The 17,609-nt window shown below is 34.2% G+C and overlaps 1 protein-coding gene across 28 annotated transcripts in view; it reads left to right on the top strand.

Annotated features, from left to right (window-relative positions):
- The window catches only part of SOX6 (SRY-box transcription factor 6), a 769,230-nt gene that overhangs the window by 474,696 nt on the left and 276,925 nt on the right, over nucleotides 1-17,609 (top strand). The window contains exon 1 of one of the 28 annotated variants that reach the window (XM_055094177.2): nucleotides 13,088-15,216. The exons of the other annotated variants lie outside the window; for them this stretch is intronic. The gene's annotated coding sequence lies outside the window, so the exon portion shown is untranslated. Of the gene's footprint in view, nucleotides 1-13,087; nucleotides 15,217-17,609 lie in introns of those variants that run through there. 28 annotated transcript variants of the gene reach the window in all.

Here is a 17,609-nt window from a genome sequence, read left to right as displayed (position 1 = left end):
ATATGTAAAAAGCACTATGTTACCTGGCAAATGCACTCTCTAAGGATAGCACAGCTACAGATACTAGCACCCTTGTGACAGTTTATTGGTATGGTATGCAGCTCTCTTCTTTAAATATTACACTTTGGTTTGTGGCTATAGCTAATGATTTACAGAACTTGCACTCTGAGACATTGTCTCTTTTAAAGAGCACACTTTTAGACTGGCTTCACTATTTTCGTTTGTTCAGCAATGTCACATTTCTGCTTCCTAAGAAATGTTTCTGCCTATCTTGGCAGTGATTTTCCTCCTCACTTTACTTCAGTATCTGGTCTGTGTTTATATATTTTACTATATGTTCCTATATTCATTTAGACCAATAAATGTACACACTCCTTGTATACTAAGAGCTGACTGGTTTTCAGGACTACATTGTTGATGTGCTTGACTTGCCATTTAGTAGTAAGAAGTTATGTTCCCACATTTGATGCTCATATAGAGCCAAAACTCATAGATGTATAACATTAGCCTCCAATTTAGTTTATAGATGGATTCTCTTTGACACTATTAACAGTTGTCAAATTTGAATAGAGGATTAAGAAGAACATCAAGTTCATCATCAAGCTGTTTAGGGAGCTGTTGAAAGAGCCTTTGTGCTTTATGTAATCAAAAGAACTGCTCAGTGTTTGAAATTTTTGCAGAACAATACTTAGTTGATAATTTGTTTTCATTTTTTCTATTCCCCCCTCAAAATAATAAGAAAAGGGAACATATTTAGATTTCGATCTTGTTTTTGGTGCTGCAACATTTTTTCCTTTTCAAAAGCATACTTTCAGCTTTTATTATCTTTTCACTTAAAATGTAAATGTTGAAAATGAATACAGGTTAAAATTGATATAAAATTTTGTGATAGAAGTTTTCAAAATCCTGGTGATTACTTAATTTACCACCTTAACTCTGACAGAAATGATTCTTCTAAAGACTAATGGTCTGACCTAGACTGCATTGAATTTGTAAGCTATCATTCATTTGTAGGTCATTTTTTTTTTCAAATAAAAGAAGACTCCCATTATTAAGAAAAACTACACAAAACTTCAGTGCTCAGAGTATATACCCCAGAAGAATTTCCTGGTGGGGTGGGTGGGTTTACAAAGTGTCCTGGATCTATCACCTGACATTGTATTTTTCCCCCTTTTTACTTGGCTCTCTACTACTACCAGTACTCCCTTTGAAATGTTTTCTGTGGTGCTCTAAGCATAGCCAACCTTTTGTTATATTAAAAAGAACTGAAGTCTATGGCAGAAAAAAATTACAGAAAATAAACATTGATTAAAACATAGTATTAAATTTAAGTGCACAAAATATTATTTGATTGTTCTAAGGATCCAGTAAGATTTACTGCATGCTAAATCTTCTGATCATTTATTTTCATTGATTCCACATATTTTTTGTTTAGTGTCTACCATATGCCAATGGCTGTGCCTGATAACGATATAGTAGTGAGCAAGACAGATGGATTTCTTGGCCTCATAGAGCTTATAGTCTGATAGGGAAGATTGATGGTAAATTAATTATAACAAAGTATGACAAAAGTCATGATTTAGGTAATATAATATTACAATGGACTGTTGAAGGCATTATTGAGGAAATGACTTTTAAATTATAACTGAATGAATAGGAGTTAGATGAAATGGAGTGGTTGAATGTTTCAGACAGAGGGAGGAGTATGTGTGAAGGTCACAAGAGAGAAGGAATATAGTAGATAGCAGCTGGTGCTTTGGGGGAATTTAAAGAATTTCAGTACAATAAGACTGTGTAGTATGAGGGAGAGAGTAGAGAGTGGTGAGAATAGCTGGAGAGGTAAGTGGGTTCCAGAACATGGGGGACCTTTTAAGCTATATGAAGGATTTTGGGTTTTATTCTAAGGGCAAATGTTTGGATGATTGGAAATTAAAGGTTGGAGAAACTTTGTACCTTTCCTAGATTGCTTCATTCCTAATTCCCCAGCTACTTGTCTTCAGATGATAATGGTCACATAGAAGGTGTCATTTTACTTCTAGCTAGAGCAGGTAGACAGTGTGTCCCTTTTATTGAACCAAGACAAAAATACATATATTTTTCAGACACCTTGGGATCTTATAATTTCAGTTTTGTTCCTATTCTGAAGAGCATGGCTTGTCCATAGCCAAATGTCAGATGATCTCTTTTTGGCTCAGGCAATAGTTGTGTTGATCTCTGAAGTAGTCTCTAGAGGCCAGCTAGGTTAAACATTTTACCTCAACAAATGGGGAAGTAACTTTAAAAAAATGGTATTTATTTTCATTTTCACAATATAACATATATTACTTAAGGATTTGTGTAAATAAAGAATAGTACTTCTTTATTTTAAAATTTGGGACATTGGCCCGGGCACAGTGGCTCACGCCTGTAATCCCAGCACTTTGGGAGGCCGAGGTGAGTGGATCACGAGGTCAGGAGATCGAGACCATCATGGCTAACACGGTGAAACCCCGTCTCTACTAAAAAATACAAAAAATTAGCCAAGTGTGGTGGCAGGTGCCTGTAGTCCCAGCTACTCGGGAGGCTGAGGCAGGAGAATGGCATGAACCCAGGAGGCAGAGCTTGCTGTGAGCCGAGATTGGGCCACTGCACTCCAAGCTGGATGACAGCGAGACTCCGTCTAAAAATAAATACATAAATGAATATATATATGTATGTGTGTATATACACACACACACACACACACATATATATTTGGGACATTGAAGTATAACATGCATGTGGTAAAATATGCAATCTTAAGTGTATCTTTCACTAAATTTTTATATGTGTTTATATTCCACCACATTTTTATGTGTGTAACCACCATCCATAGCAAGATATAGAACATTTCTAGTATGCTGGAAGACTCCCTCATCCTCCCTCCCAATCATAACCCCTGAAAGATGGTAACTATTCTCACTCTTATTACCATAGATTAATTTTGTTTTCTTCTTGAACTTCATATAAATGGAACTATAAAGTATACACTTTTCTTGTGTTTGACTTTTTCCACTCAACATAATGTCTTTGAGTTTAAATGTTGTAGCAGATATTTGTTCTCTTTTGTTCTATGTCTATTGGTTACCATTATATCAATGCAAGCTATTTACTAACTGTAGCTTCACAATAAATTCATAAGGTAGTCAGCTCTTTTAATTTTTTTCGTACTCAAAATTTTTTTTACTGATTGTGGGCCTTTGTGTTTACATATACATTTTAGATATACTTGTCAATTTAAAAGAAAATACTTACTGGGATTTTAATTGGGATTGCAATGTGTTTATATATCAATTTAGGGAGAATTTACTTCTTAAGAATGTTGTGATTTCCAATGTATGAGCAGAATATGTCCATCTATTTATTTAGGATTTCAGAAAATTATTAAAGTAATATTTTGTAGGGTTTTAATGGATGTATGTAAACACCCTGTATATTTTGTAGATTTATTGTTTTTGAAAATTTATTTTCTATTTTTTGCAAATATTTGAAATAAATATATTTTCATATTAGCCTCATATCCAATGATCTTGCTAAATATATTTCTTAATTCTAATACTTTATTTTAGGCTTTAAATTTATTTCTATATATACAACCAAATTGTTTGTGAATGGTGAATTTTATTTCTTTTCTCCTTTACATGTTTTTTAAAGTTAATAAACTTAATTTTTAATAGCAGTTTCAGGTTCACAAAAAATAGAGTGCAAAGTACAGAGAGTTTCTATACATACATATATGTATGTGTGTGCGTATATATGTATATATGTGTGTGTATATATGTATATATAATGTGTGTATATATATGTATATATATGTGTGTGTGTGTATATACATGTATATAGCCTGTCCCTCCCTCTCAGGCTCCCCTATTATCAACATCTCATAACAGAGTGGTAGATTTGTTGCAACAGATAAACTTATGTTGACATCATTATCACCCAGAGTTTACAGTTTATATTATGGTTCACTGTTGGTGGTGTACATTCTATAGGTTTTGACAAATGTATAATGACATCTATCCACCATTGTAGTATTGCAGTATCATACAGAATAGTTTCACTACCGTAAAAAAATACTCTGTATTCTATGTATTCATCCCTCCCCCAATCCCTGGCAACCATTAATCTTTTTAATATCTTCATAGTTTTATTTTTTCTAGAATGCCAGATAGTTTGGATATTACAGTATGTATAATAGCTTTATGAGATTGGCTTTTTTCACTTAAATGCATTTAAGTTTCCTTCGCATCTTTTCATAGCTTGGTAGCTCATTTATTTTCAGTGCAGAATAATGTTTCATTGTCTGGATGTACCACAGTTTATTTATCCACTCACCTGCTGAAAGACATCTTGATTGTTTCCAGGTTCGAGCAATTATGAATGAAGCTGCTATAAACATTTCTGTGTAGGTTTTTGTGTGGACATAAGTTTTTATTTGAGAAAAACCAAAGAACATGATTACTAGATTGTATGATTACAGAATGTTAGTTTTATAAGAAACTGCCAAAGTGTCCTGTACTAAGTGGTGTACTATTTTGCATTTCCGTGAACAATGAATGAGCGTTCCTGTTGTTCCACATCTTCACCAGCATTTGGTATTATCAGTATTTTCTATTTTGTTCCTTCTAATAGGCATGTAGTGATATGTCATTTTTAAAATTCTTTTAATTAAAGAGTGATATCTCTAATAATATATGATATTGGACATCTTTTCATATGTTTACTTGCATCTGTGTATCTTCTTTGGTGGTGTCTGTTCAGGTCTTTTACCATTTTTTAATTGGATTGTTGTTTTCTTATTGTTGTGTTTTAAGAGTTATTTGTATATTTTGGCTAACATTCCTTTATCAGATATGTCTTTTGCAAATATTTTTTTCCCAGTCTGTGGCATGTTTTTTCATTATCTTAACAGTGTCTTTCACAGAGCAGTAGCTTTTAATTTTAATAAAGCCTTGTCTATCAATTATTTCTTTAATGGATTGTGCCTTTAGTGTTCTGGCTAAAAAGTTATTGCTATACCTAAGATCATCTAAGTTTTCTCCTATGTTATCTCTAGAAATTTTTTAGTTTTGTGTTTTACACTTAGGTCTATGATCAATTTTGAGTTAATTTTTGTGAAGAGCATAAGATATATGTCTAGACTCCTCCTTTTGCACATAAATGTCCAGTTTTTTCAGCATCATTTGTTCAAAGGATTATGTTTTCTCCTTTAGATTGCCTTTGCTTTATGTCAAAAATCAGTTGACCATATTTATGTGAGTCTGTTTATGAGTGCTCTGTTCTGTTCCATTCAACGATTTTTTTTTCTTTTACCAGTACCACACAGTCCTGATTATTGTAGCTTTATATTGAGTCTTGAAGTTGGATAGTGTCAGTTTTCTGACTTTGCTGTTCTTCTTCAATAGTAACTTGGCTATTCTGTGTCTTTTGCCTCTTCATAGAAACTTTAGAATCAGTTTGTTGATATCCTCAAAACAATTTGCTGCAATTTTGATTGGGATTGCATTGAATCTATAGATCAAATGGGGAAGAATGGACATCTTGACAATATTGAGTCTTTCAATCCATAAACATGGAATATCTCTAATTTATTTAGCTCTTCCTTAATATCTTTTATCAGAATTTTATAGTTTTCTTCATATAGATTTTTACATATTTTATTAAATGTATACCGAAATGTTTCATTTCTTAGAGTGATAATATGAATGGTAATGTGTTTTTCATTTCAAATTCCACTTGGTCTTTGCTAATAAATAGGAAATTGGTTGACTTTTGTATATTAGACTTGTATTTTGCAACCTCGCTATAATTACATACTGGTTCCAGGAATTTTTGTCAATTATGTCTTATTTTCTACTCAGATGATCATGTCATCTGTGATCAAAGACAGTTTCATTTTTTCATCCCAATCTGTATACCCTTTATTTTATTTTATTTATTTTATTTTTAAACTGCATTAGCTAGGACTTCCAGTATGATGTTGAAAAACAGTGGTAAGAGGGGACATCCTCCCCTTGTTTCTAATCTTACTGGGAAAGCTTTGAGTTTCTCACCATTACATGTGATGTTAGCTCAATGTTTTTTATAGATGTTCTTTACCAAGTTGAGGACATTCCCTCTATTTCTAGCTTGCTGAGAGTTCTTTTTTAAACCATGAATGGGCGTTGAATTTTGTCAAATGTTTTTCTGTATCAATATGATCATATGATTTATCGTTGTTAGCCTGTTGATGTGTGATGTATTCCATTAATTGATTTTTTGAGTGGTGAGCCAGCCTAGCACAACTGGGATAAATCCCACTTGATTGTGGTATATAATTCTTTTGACACATTATTTGATTCAATTAGCTAATATTTTCTTAGGAATTTTTGCATTTGTGTTCATGAGAGTTACTGATGTATGGTTTTTATTTTCTTATAATATCCTTGTCTAGTTTTGATATTAGGATAATGCTGACCTGATAAAATGAGTTAGGAAAGATTCCCTTTGCTTCTATCTTCTGAAAGAAATGATATAGAATTGGCATCATTTATTCCATAATCTGGGCCTGGTGCTTCTGTTTTGGAAGGTTACTAATTACTGATTTAATTTCTTTAATATATAAAGGACTTTTAGCATGAATTTTGGCAGATTGTGTCGTTTCTCTTGTGTGAATTATTGCAGATTGTATCTTTCAAGGAATTAGTTCATTTCATCTAGGTTATCAAGTTTGTGGCTATGGAGTTGTTAAAAAGATTTCTAATTGTCCATGGGAACTGTAATGATATTCCCTCCCTCATTTCTGATATTACCAATTTGCGTCGTCTCTTTTTTTTTTTCCTTTAGTCTGGCTAGAAGTTCATCTATTTTATTGGTCTTTCCAAAAACTAGTTTTTGGTTTTATTGGCTTTCTTTTTTGATTTCCTGTTTTCAGTTCTGTTGACTTCAGGTCTAGTTTTCATTATTTCTTTTCTTCTCTTACTTTGTACTCAATTTGCTCTTCTTTTTCTAGTTTTCTAAAGTGGAGGCTCAGCTTATTGCTTTTAGATTGATGCTATATGCTTCCCTCTCAGCACTGCTTTCACTGCATCCCACACACTTTGAGAAGTTGTATTTTTATTTCAATTTAGTACAAAATATTTTAAATTTTATCTTGAGATTTCTTCATTAACACATGTGTTATTTAAAAGTGTGTTGTTTAATCTTCATGTATTTTGGGTTATTCCAGCTATCATTCTGTTACTGATTTCTAGTTTAAAACCATTGTGGTTTGAGAGCAGACATATTATTTCAATTGTTTTCAACTTGTTGTGTTTTATAGCCCAGAATGTGGTCTGTTTTGGTGACTGCTCCATATGAGTTTGAGAAGAATGTGTAAACTGCTGTTGGTGGATGAAGTAGTCTATAGAGATCAATTACGTCTAGTTGATTGATGGTGTTGCTGAGTTCAATGATGTTCTTACTGATTTTCTACCTGCTGAACTTGTCCACTTCTCATAGAGGGGTGTTAAAATCTTCAACTATAATAGTGAATTCATCTATTTCTCCTGGCAGTTTTTGCCTCATATATTTTGATATTCTATTATTAGGTGTATATATAGTAAGGATTGTTATGTCTTTAGGAGTATGACCCCTTTAACATTTTGAAATACTCTTTTTATTCCTGATAACTGTCCTTGTTCTGAAGTCTGCTTTGTCTTATTACTATTGCTACTTCCACTTATTTTGATATGTTAGCATGGTATATCTTTCTCCATCTCTTATTTTAATCTATATTTATCTTTATATGTAAAGTGGTTTCCTATAGATAATATATAGTTGGGTCTTATTTTTTTGACCCACTCTGACAATCTCTCTTTTTAAATTGGTGTATTTAGACCCCTGACATTTATGATTATTGGTGTAGTTGGATTAGAACCTACCCATATTTGGTACTGTTTTCTATTTGTCCTTGTCGTTCATTTTTATTTTTGCTTTCCCTGCTTTTTTTTTGCCTTTTGTGGTTTTAATCGAGCATTTATATTATTCCATTTTCTCTTATTTTGTTAAGATATCAGTTATACTTCTTTTAAGTGGTTGGCCTAGAGTTTACAATATTCAGTTACAATTAATCCAAGTCCGCTTTCAAATAACTATACTGCATCACAAGGTGTGCAGGTACCTCATAATAACAAAATATTCTGAATTCCTCTATCCCATCCCTTGTATTACTGCTGTCATTCCTTCACATATGCATAAGCATATACATATGAAAAATGATATTCTTATGTATAACTATACATGTATGTAATATATATGAATGTAATATACATGTATATGTAATCAAGTACATTGATGCTATTATTTTGAACAAACTTATCTCTAGATCAATCAAGAATAAGAAAATAGGGTTTTCTTTTATTAATGCTCTTCCTTTTTGTATGCATATCTGAGTTTCTAAACTATATAATTTTCCTTCTCCCTGAAGAACTTCAACATCTCCTGGCAACACATTTCCTCAATTTTTATTTGTCTGAGAAAGTCTTCATTTCTACTTTACTTTTGAAGGATAATTTTACAGGTACAAAATGCTAAGTGTTTTTTTTTTCATCACTTTAAATATTTCACTCCATATTCTTGTTTGCATGGTTTCTGAGGAGAAGTCATATGTAATTCTTTTCTTTGCTCCTCTATAGGTTAAGTGTTTTCCACCCACTCCCTCAACCCTGGACTTCTTTCAAGGTTTTTCTTTTATTTTTTATTTTCTGAGGTTTGAATATGATATGCCTAGGTGTATTTTTTTGGACATTTATCATACTTAGTGTTCTTTGTGCCTCCTGGATCTGTGTGGTTTGGTGTCTGACATTAATTTGAGAAAATTCTCAGGAATTGTTGCTTCAAGTATTGTTTCTGTTCCTTTCTCTTTTTCTTTTCCTTCTGGTATTCCCATTATACATATGTTATACCATTTGTAGTTGTTCCACAGTTATTGGATATTCTGGGTTTTTTTTTCCAGTCTTATTTTTCTTTGGAGATTTCTGTTGATATATCCTCTAGTTCACAGATTCTTTTCTTAGTCATATCCAGTCTACTAGTGAGCCCAGCAAAGGCATTCTTCATTTTTGTGACAGCATTTTTAATCTCTAGCCTTTATTTTTGATTATTTCTTAGATTTATGTCTCCCTGCTCACATTATGCACCTGTGTCTGCATACTCTCTACTTTTTCTACTAAAATTCTTAGCCATATTAATTATATATTTTAAAAATTTGGTCTAATAATTCTAAACATTCCTCATAGGACTGCTACATTTGACTCTGGCTCTGATGCTTGTTCAGTTTCTTTTTTTTTTTGACACGGAATTTTGCTCTTATTACCTACGCTGGAGTGCAATGGTGTGATCTTGGTTCACTGCAACCTCCGCCTCCTGGGTTCAATGGATTCTCCTACCTCAGCCTCCTGAATAGCTGGGATTATAGGCATGCACCTCCATGCCTGGCTAATTTTTTGTATTTTTAGTAGAGACGGGTTTTCTCCATGTTAGTCAGGCTGGTCTCGAATTCCCTACCTCAGGTGATCTGCCCACCTAGGCCTCCCAAAGTGCTGGGATTACAGGTGTGAGCCACCGTGCCCAGCCTGTCCAGTTTCTTTAAGCTGTTTTTTGCCTTTTGATATGTCTTATAATTTTTTGTTGAAAGGCAGACATGATGTACTTGGTAAAAGGAACCGTAATAAATAGGACTTTAGTCATGTAGTGGTAACGTGTGAGGGAAGGGTAAGAATTCCATAGTCCTGTGATTACATCTCAGGTTTTTGGTGAGCCTGTGTCTTCAGACTGTGAATTTCATGAATGCTTCTCAATAATTTCCCTGCTTAGGTGGGAGAGGATGGCTGGAGTGGGCTGGAGTTGAGTATTTTCCTTCTCCCAAGTGGAAGTCTTGAGGGGGTTGGAGTTGGGTATTTCCCTTACCCTAGGTAGGTTATGCTGTGATAAAACAGCAGGTTAGGCTCTGGAAAAATCATTTTTCCTGAAGGCAGGACTTGTTAAAAAGAACAGAATGTTGTGGTGTATTTAAAAGTGCTTCTTAATCTCCTCCCCCTGCTGGAATCACATGGGAATTTTCCTCTGACACTCTCTGTGAGGACCTGGTAGAGCTTCTGGAGGTAAAACTCCCCAAAGTGTGGCCATCCCCTTTTGACTGGGTATCCTTGGAGTTCTTAACTCTGAGAGTTGTGCACCCTGAGCATCCAGCAGTTCGTAGATCACAGTTCCAAAGTTTCTACCGACACTGGTTCCCGTGGAAGTTTCTGTTCCTGGGTTTCTGCTCTGGTAAGCTGTGATTCTCTGTTTTTGCCTGTCTTTCTCTGGAATCTGAGGGGCAGCAATCTGTTAGGTGACCTCACTTCTCTGATGAATCTAAGAAGAGCTGTTGACTTTTCAGTTTATTCAGCTTTTTACTTGTTAGGATGAAGTGAAGACTGCTGAGTTCCTTATATGCTGGACTGGAAACGGGAAGTCTACGATATGTTCTTTTTGCTTCTTTTTCTTATTTCTCTAAGATCACCAGGATAATATTGCATAGAGGAGTAATAGTAGATATTTTTGTTTTGTTCCTGAATTCAGACGAAAGCATTCATTGTTTTACCATTAATAATGATGTTTTCTGAAGGTACTCTCCTAGTCTTACATTGCTGAGAGTTCTTTTTTTTAAAAAGAAAATTACGAATGGATACTGAATGTTATAAAGTGTTTTATTTGCATCTTATATAATTATGTGATTTTTTATGTTTGTTATGTTATATTGATTGGTGTTTGAATCTTCAAGCAACTTCGCATTCCTGGAATAAACCCTCTTGGTCCTTTTATATATTGTCAGATTATATTTGCTAATTTTTTTGAGAATTTTTGCATCTATGTTTATGACGGAGATTCTGGAAGTTATTTTTTTTTCATAATGTCCTTGTCGATATTTGGCTGGTCCCCTAACATGAGTTGGATAGTGTTTCCCAAGTTTGTACTACATTGGTATTATTTCCTCCATGAATGTTTGGAACAATTCACCAGTGTGGCAATCAGGACCTGGAGTCATCTCTGTGAGAGGGCTTTACATTATAGATCCAATATCTTTATATAGCACTATTTCTGTTTTCTCTTTTGATATGTATATTTTGCAGGAAGTTTTCTGTTTTATTTAAAGTTTCAAATTTATTAGCATAATCTTCTTCATACTATTCTCTTTATCAATGTCTGTAAGAATACATATATATGGAATAATGTCTCCTTTTTCATTATTGATATAAATAATGTTTTTGCTCTTTATTACCTGATCAATCTTCCTAAAAGTTTATTAATTTCATTAATCTTTTCAAAGAACTATCTTTTAGTTTTGCTTATTTTGCTCTGTGAGACTACAGTTTCTATTTCACTGATGCTCTCTGGCATTTCCTTAATTGTTCATTTTTGGGCGTTTATTTCTTTTTCCAGCTTTTAAGATAGAGCTTAGGTAATTAATTTTTAACCTTTCTGCTTTTGTAATATACGAATTTAAAGTTCTAATAACTGCATTAGCAGACATAAAAATTTGAGATGTCAGATTTTCATTATAACTCAGTTTGAAATATTTTCTAATTTTCACTGTGTTTATTTTTGCCCCATAGATTGTTTTAATGTGTTGTTTAAATCCCAATCATTTGAGGGATTTTCTAGTTATATTTCTATTACAGAATTCTGTTTTGATTCCATTGTGATAAAAGGCCATACCCTCTATGGTTTCAAAATTTGTTTAGACTTGATTTATCATTCAACATGTGATCTATATGAGTCATTGTCTATGTGCACTTGAACAAAATGTATATTTTGTAATTGTTGAGTGTAATGTTTGATATATGTGAATTAGTTAATGTAAGTTAATCTTATTATTTAAATATTCTATATCTCTGTTGATTTTTCTCTTATTCTATTGAGGCAGCTATGTTAAAATCTCAATCATGTGGATATATCTTATTTTTCTTTGTCAGCTTTGGTTTATGTTATTGGTTTTATGTAATTTTAGGATTGTTGGATTGTTCCTATAATTATTATGTGACACTTTTCTTTATTGATGCTTCTTGACTTAGAGTATTAATTATCTGATATTAATACATCTACATCAGCTTTTTTGGAGTTAGTGTTTACATGATATAACCCCACTTATCTTGTTTACTTTGAATATTTTTTGTGTTTTTATAGTTAAAGTTTATCTGTTATAAACAACCTAATTGAGATCTGGTTTTCATTCGCTTTTTACTATCTTTCTTTAATATGTCATGCTTAGTCCATCTATATGTGATATAATTTCTAATGCTAGGTTTTAAGCTTATGGTTTCCTATTTTCGTTCTGTTAAATCTCCAGAAGCTCTTTTAGCCTTGATATTCTATTATTCTAAAAAAGGCAAGGCCATGGCTTGCAATTATGTTTTATAAAATTTAATGGCACTCAAAATTCTTTATCATAAGGAGAGCACAGTATAGATCTCTTGCATGTGCCGTTCACAATAAGGTTCTCAGTCCTATGAGAATCAAACGCCACTGCTGATCTCACAGGAGGCAGAGCTCAGGTGGTAATGCTGGTACCAGTAAGGCTGGTACCAGTCTATGGCCCAGGGGTTGGGGACTCCGGCTTTATAAAGATTGGCTTCCCCTCTGCCTCTAAATGAAAGCCAAAATATTAATAGAAACTTAGTGGGGAAACCCCTAAACTGTCTTTTAAAAAAGTAAATGGTAGAGAATCATTTTCTGAGACAACAGCCTTTTAAAAAGTAATATTCTACTTCTGCTTCTGGCCATAAAGAAGTAACTGGTACTGGAATTAACCTCCTAATATAAACAATGAGAACTCTTGATCAACTGTATGAAATGACTGTTTTAAGAAATTAGACAATAGTTAGCACTAGACTGCAATATATGAGAGAAGGAAAATAAAGTAAGCCATGAGATTACCTTGGCTTTCTACCTGGTGGCATTTATCAGACCCTGGTACTGGGTCTGATAAATTTATTTTTGGTATAATTTGGTAAATTTATTATTGGTACATGTCAGATAAATTGGTACTGGTAGAATTTTGTGCTGCTACAAAGATACCCAAAAATGTGGAAGTGACTTTGGAACTGGATAACAGGCAGAGGTTGGAACAGTTTGGAGTGCTCAGAAGAAGATAGGAAGATGTGGAAAAGTTTGGAACTTCCTAGAGACTTGTTGAATGGCTTTGACCAAAATTCTGATAGTGATATGGACAATGAAGTCCAGGCTGAAGTGGGCTCAGATGGAGATAAGGAACTTGTTGGGAACTGGAGCAAAGGTGACTCTTGTTTTGCATTACAAAGAGACTGGCAGCACTTTGTCCCTGCCCTAGAGATTTGTGGAACTTTCAACTTGAGAATGATGCTTTAAGATATCTGGCAGAAGAAATTTCTAAGCGGCCAAGTGTTCAAGAAGAGGCAGAGCATAAAAGTTTGGAAAATTTGCAGCCTAACGATGTGATAGAAAACAAAAACCCATTTTCTGGGGAGAAATTCAAGCCTGCTGCAGAAATTTGCATAAGTAACAAGGAGCCAATTTTTTTTTCTTTTTCTTTTTCTTTTTCTTTTTTTTTTTTTGAGACAGAGCCTCTGTTGCCGAGGCTGGAGTGCAGTGGTGCGATCTTGGCTCACTGCAACCTCTGCCTCCTGGGTTCAAGTGATTTTCCTGCCTCAGCTTCCCGAGTAGCTGGGACTACAGGCATGTGCCACCATGCCCAGCTAATTTTCTTTTTGTATTTTTAGTAGAGATGGGGTTTCACCGTGTTAGCCGGGATTGTCTCAATCTCCTGACCTCATAATCTGCCTTCCTTGGGCTCCCAAAGTGCTGGGATTACAGGCATGAGCCACCGTGCCCAGCTGGAGCCAAGTGTTAGTCACTAAGACAATGGGGAAAATGTCTCCAGAGCATGTCAGAGACCTTCACAGCAGCCCCTCCCATCACAGGCCAAAAGGCCTAGGAGGGAAAAATGGTTTTGTGGGCCAGGCCCAAGGCCCCCCTGCACTGTGTAGCTTTGGGATATGATGCCTTGCATTCCAGCTGCTTCAGCTCCAGCTGTGGCTACAAGGGGCAAAAGTACAGCTCAGGCTGTTGCTTCAGAGGGTGCAAGGCCCAAGCCTTGGCAGCTTTCACATGGTGTAGGATCTGAGGGTGCACGGTAGTCAAGAATTGAGGTTTTGGAACCTTTGCCTAGATTTCAGAGGATGTATGGAAACACCAGGATGTCCAGGTAGAAGTTTGCTGCAGAGGTGGAGCTGTCATGGAGAACCTCTGATAGGGCAGTGTGGAAAGAAAATGTGGGATTGGAACCCCTACACAGAGTCCCCACTGGGGCACTGCCTAGTAGAGCTGTGAGAAGAGGGCCACCATTCTCCAGACCCCAAAATGGTAGATCCACCGACAGCTTGCACTGTGTGCCTGGTAAAGCCACAGACACTCAATGCCAGCCACTGAAAGCAGCCAGGGGTTGGGCTTTACCTTGCAAAGCCACAGAGGCAGAGTTGTCCAAGGCCATGGAAGCCCACCTTTTGTATCTGCATGACCTGGATGTGAGACATGGAGTCAAAGGAGGTCATTTTGGAACTTTAAGGTTTAATGACTGCCTTATTGGATTTCAGACTTGCGTGGGGCCTGTAACCCCTTTGTTTTTGCCAATTTCTCCCATTTGGAATGGGTGTATTTACCCAATGCCTGTACCCCTATTTTATCTAGGAAGTAACTAACTTGCTTTTGATTTTACAGGCTCATAGGCAGAAGGGTCTTTCCTTGTCTCAGATGAGATTTTGGACTTAGACTTTTGAGTTAATGCTGAAATGAGTTAAGACTTTGGGGACTGTGGGAAGGGCATTATTGTGTTTTGAAATGTGAGAACATGAAATTTGGGAGGGACCAGGGGCAAAATGATATGGTTTGGCTGTTTCCCCACCCAAATCTCATCTTGAATTGTAGTTCTTATAGTCCCCATGTGTCATGGAAGGGACCTGGTGGGAGGTAATTGTAGGTGGTTTACCCCATGCTATTCTTGTGACAGTAAGTTCTCGTAAGATCTGATGGTTTTATAAGGGGCTTCCCACTTTACTCAGTTCTCATTCTTCTCCTTCCTATCACCATGTGAAGATGGACATGTTTGCTTTCCCTTCTGCCATGATTGTAAATTTCCTGAGGCCTCCCCAGCCCTGCAGAACTGTGAGTCAATTAAAGCTGTTTTCTTTATAAATTACCCAGTCTCGGGCAGTTCTTTATAGCAGCATGAGAATGGACTAATACAGAAAGGAAATCAGTATACTGAGATGTCTGCATTTCCATATTTATTGCAGCACTACTCACAATAGCCAAATACGGAGTCAACCTAAGTGTCTATCAACAGATGAATGGATATAAAATGTGGTACATGGCACATATACACAATAAATATTATTCAGCAATAAAAAGGAATAAAATCTTGTTGTTTACAACAACATGGATTCAACAAAAGGATATTACGTTAAGAAAAATAAGCCAGTCACAGAAAGATATTTGTGACATATTCTCACTCATATGTGACAGCTTAAATAACAAATGAACTCACGGACATAGATAGTAGAATGATGATTACTGGTAGCTGGGAAGTATAATGGGGAGCAGGGGATAAAATGGGGATAGTTGATGGGTACAAAAATATATATAATGAAAAAGAGCTAGTATTTGGTATCACAGGAGGGTTTCTATAGTTAATGATAATTTGCTATGTATTTAAAAATAACTAGAAGAATAGAATTGGAATGTTTCTAACACAAAGAAATGGCAAATACTTAAGGTGATGGATACCCAAGTTACCTTGATTTGATATTTACACATGGCATGCTTGTATCAAAACATCACATGTACCTGTAAATATATACAACTATTATGTGCCCATAATAATGAAAAATTAAAAATAAATAAATTTGTTAAAAAATATAATCCCTTAGATCCAAGAAGTATAAACACAGGGAAGAATGTATACCAAAGCACATCAAAATCAAATGGCTGGAAACAAATGAAAGAGAGTCTTAGAAGTAGCCAAAGATATGTTATATACAGCGGAGCAAAGATAGAAATGATTCCTCACATCAGAAACAATTCAGTTAGATATCACAATGACATACTTTGAGGTCCTAAAAAAATTGCAACCTACAATTTTATAATTAGAAAAAATATTCACATCTGAAGGTGAAATAAAGACATTAAAGAAAAATAAAAGTTCAGACAATTTATTGCTAGCAGATTTTAATTTTAAAAATTTTAAAAAACTTCTTCAGGCTGAAGAAAATAATACCAGATGGAAACTTAGATTTTAAAAAGTAATGAAGTTTACTGTAAATGGTTACTCTGGAGGCAAATATATGACATTTAATTTCTAATGATTAATTTACTTAAAATGTGATTGATTCTATAGAATAAACAATAACCATGTATAATGAGGTTTAAAGCATATGGAACTAATACCTATGACAGCAATAATACAAAATAAAGGTGTTTTAAAGTTCCTTACATTGTATTTGAAATGGTATATTATTGAAGGTAGACTGTTGTAAGTTAAAGATGCATATAATAAACCCTGGATCAATCATTTAAATAATGAAATAAAGAGGTATAGTTAATAAACCAACAGAGGAGATAAGTATTCTAAAAAAAATAATAATTAAAAAGCCAAGAAAAGAGGAACAAAGGAACGAAGGACAAATTAAAAATAGGAAGATGGTAGACTTAACAGTTATTACATTAAATCTAAATGGACTAATTATACTAATTTTTAAAAGGCAGAGATTATCAGATTGGATTAACAAAAAACAAGACCCAATTAATATGCTAACTATAAGAGACATAATAAATATAAAGATGTAAATATGTTAAAAGTTTTTTGAAGATGTACCATGAAAACACTAATGATAAGAAGGCTTAAAAGGCTATATTAATATAAAAGTAGACTCCAGGAGAAGGAATATTATCAGAGATAAAGAAGGATGTGTCATAATGATTAAAGGTTCAATTAACCAAGAAGACATAATATTTCTGCATATATACATGTATTAATAATAACAGAGCTTTAAAATACATGAAGCAAAATAATGACAGAACTAAAAGAAGAAAAAGACACAGCCACAGTCTAATTATTCTTGGTGATTTTAACATACCTCTTTTAGAATATGATAAAACAAGTAGACAGAAAAATCTGTAAGACTGTAGAAGACCTGAACAAAATTATCAACTTAACCTAATTGATGTTGCTAGAACACTACACTAAAAAACATCTGGATAATTATTATTTTCAAGGGAATAAGGAACATCCCCAAGATAAGGCATATGCTGGACTATAAAACAAATTTCAAATGTAAAATGATTGAAACTATAATGGGTATATTTCCTGACATGGAAATGAAGTACAAATCAATAACAAAATGAAACATTTTTAAATTCAAATTATTTGGCAATTAAACCACATATTTCTAAATAAACCATTTACCAAAGAAGAAAGAACAAGGAAAATTGTAAAGTATTTTAAACTAAATGATAATGAAAACCCAACCTAACAAAATGTGTGGGATGCAGCTAAAGTA

The sequence above is a fragment of the Pan paniscus genome, chromosome 9, assembly GCF_029289425.2.
Source record: "Pan paniscus chromosome 9, NHGRI_mPanPan1-v2.0_pri, whole genome shotgun sequence".
NCBI lineage: Eukaryota > Metazoa > Chordata > Mammalia > Primates > Hominidae > Pan > Pan paniscus.
This window is presented reverse-complemented; position numbering and strand designations above follow the sequence as displayed.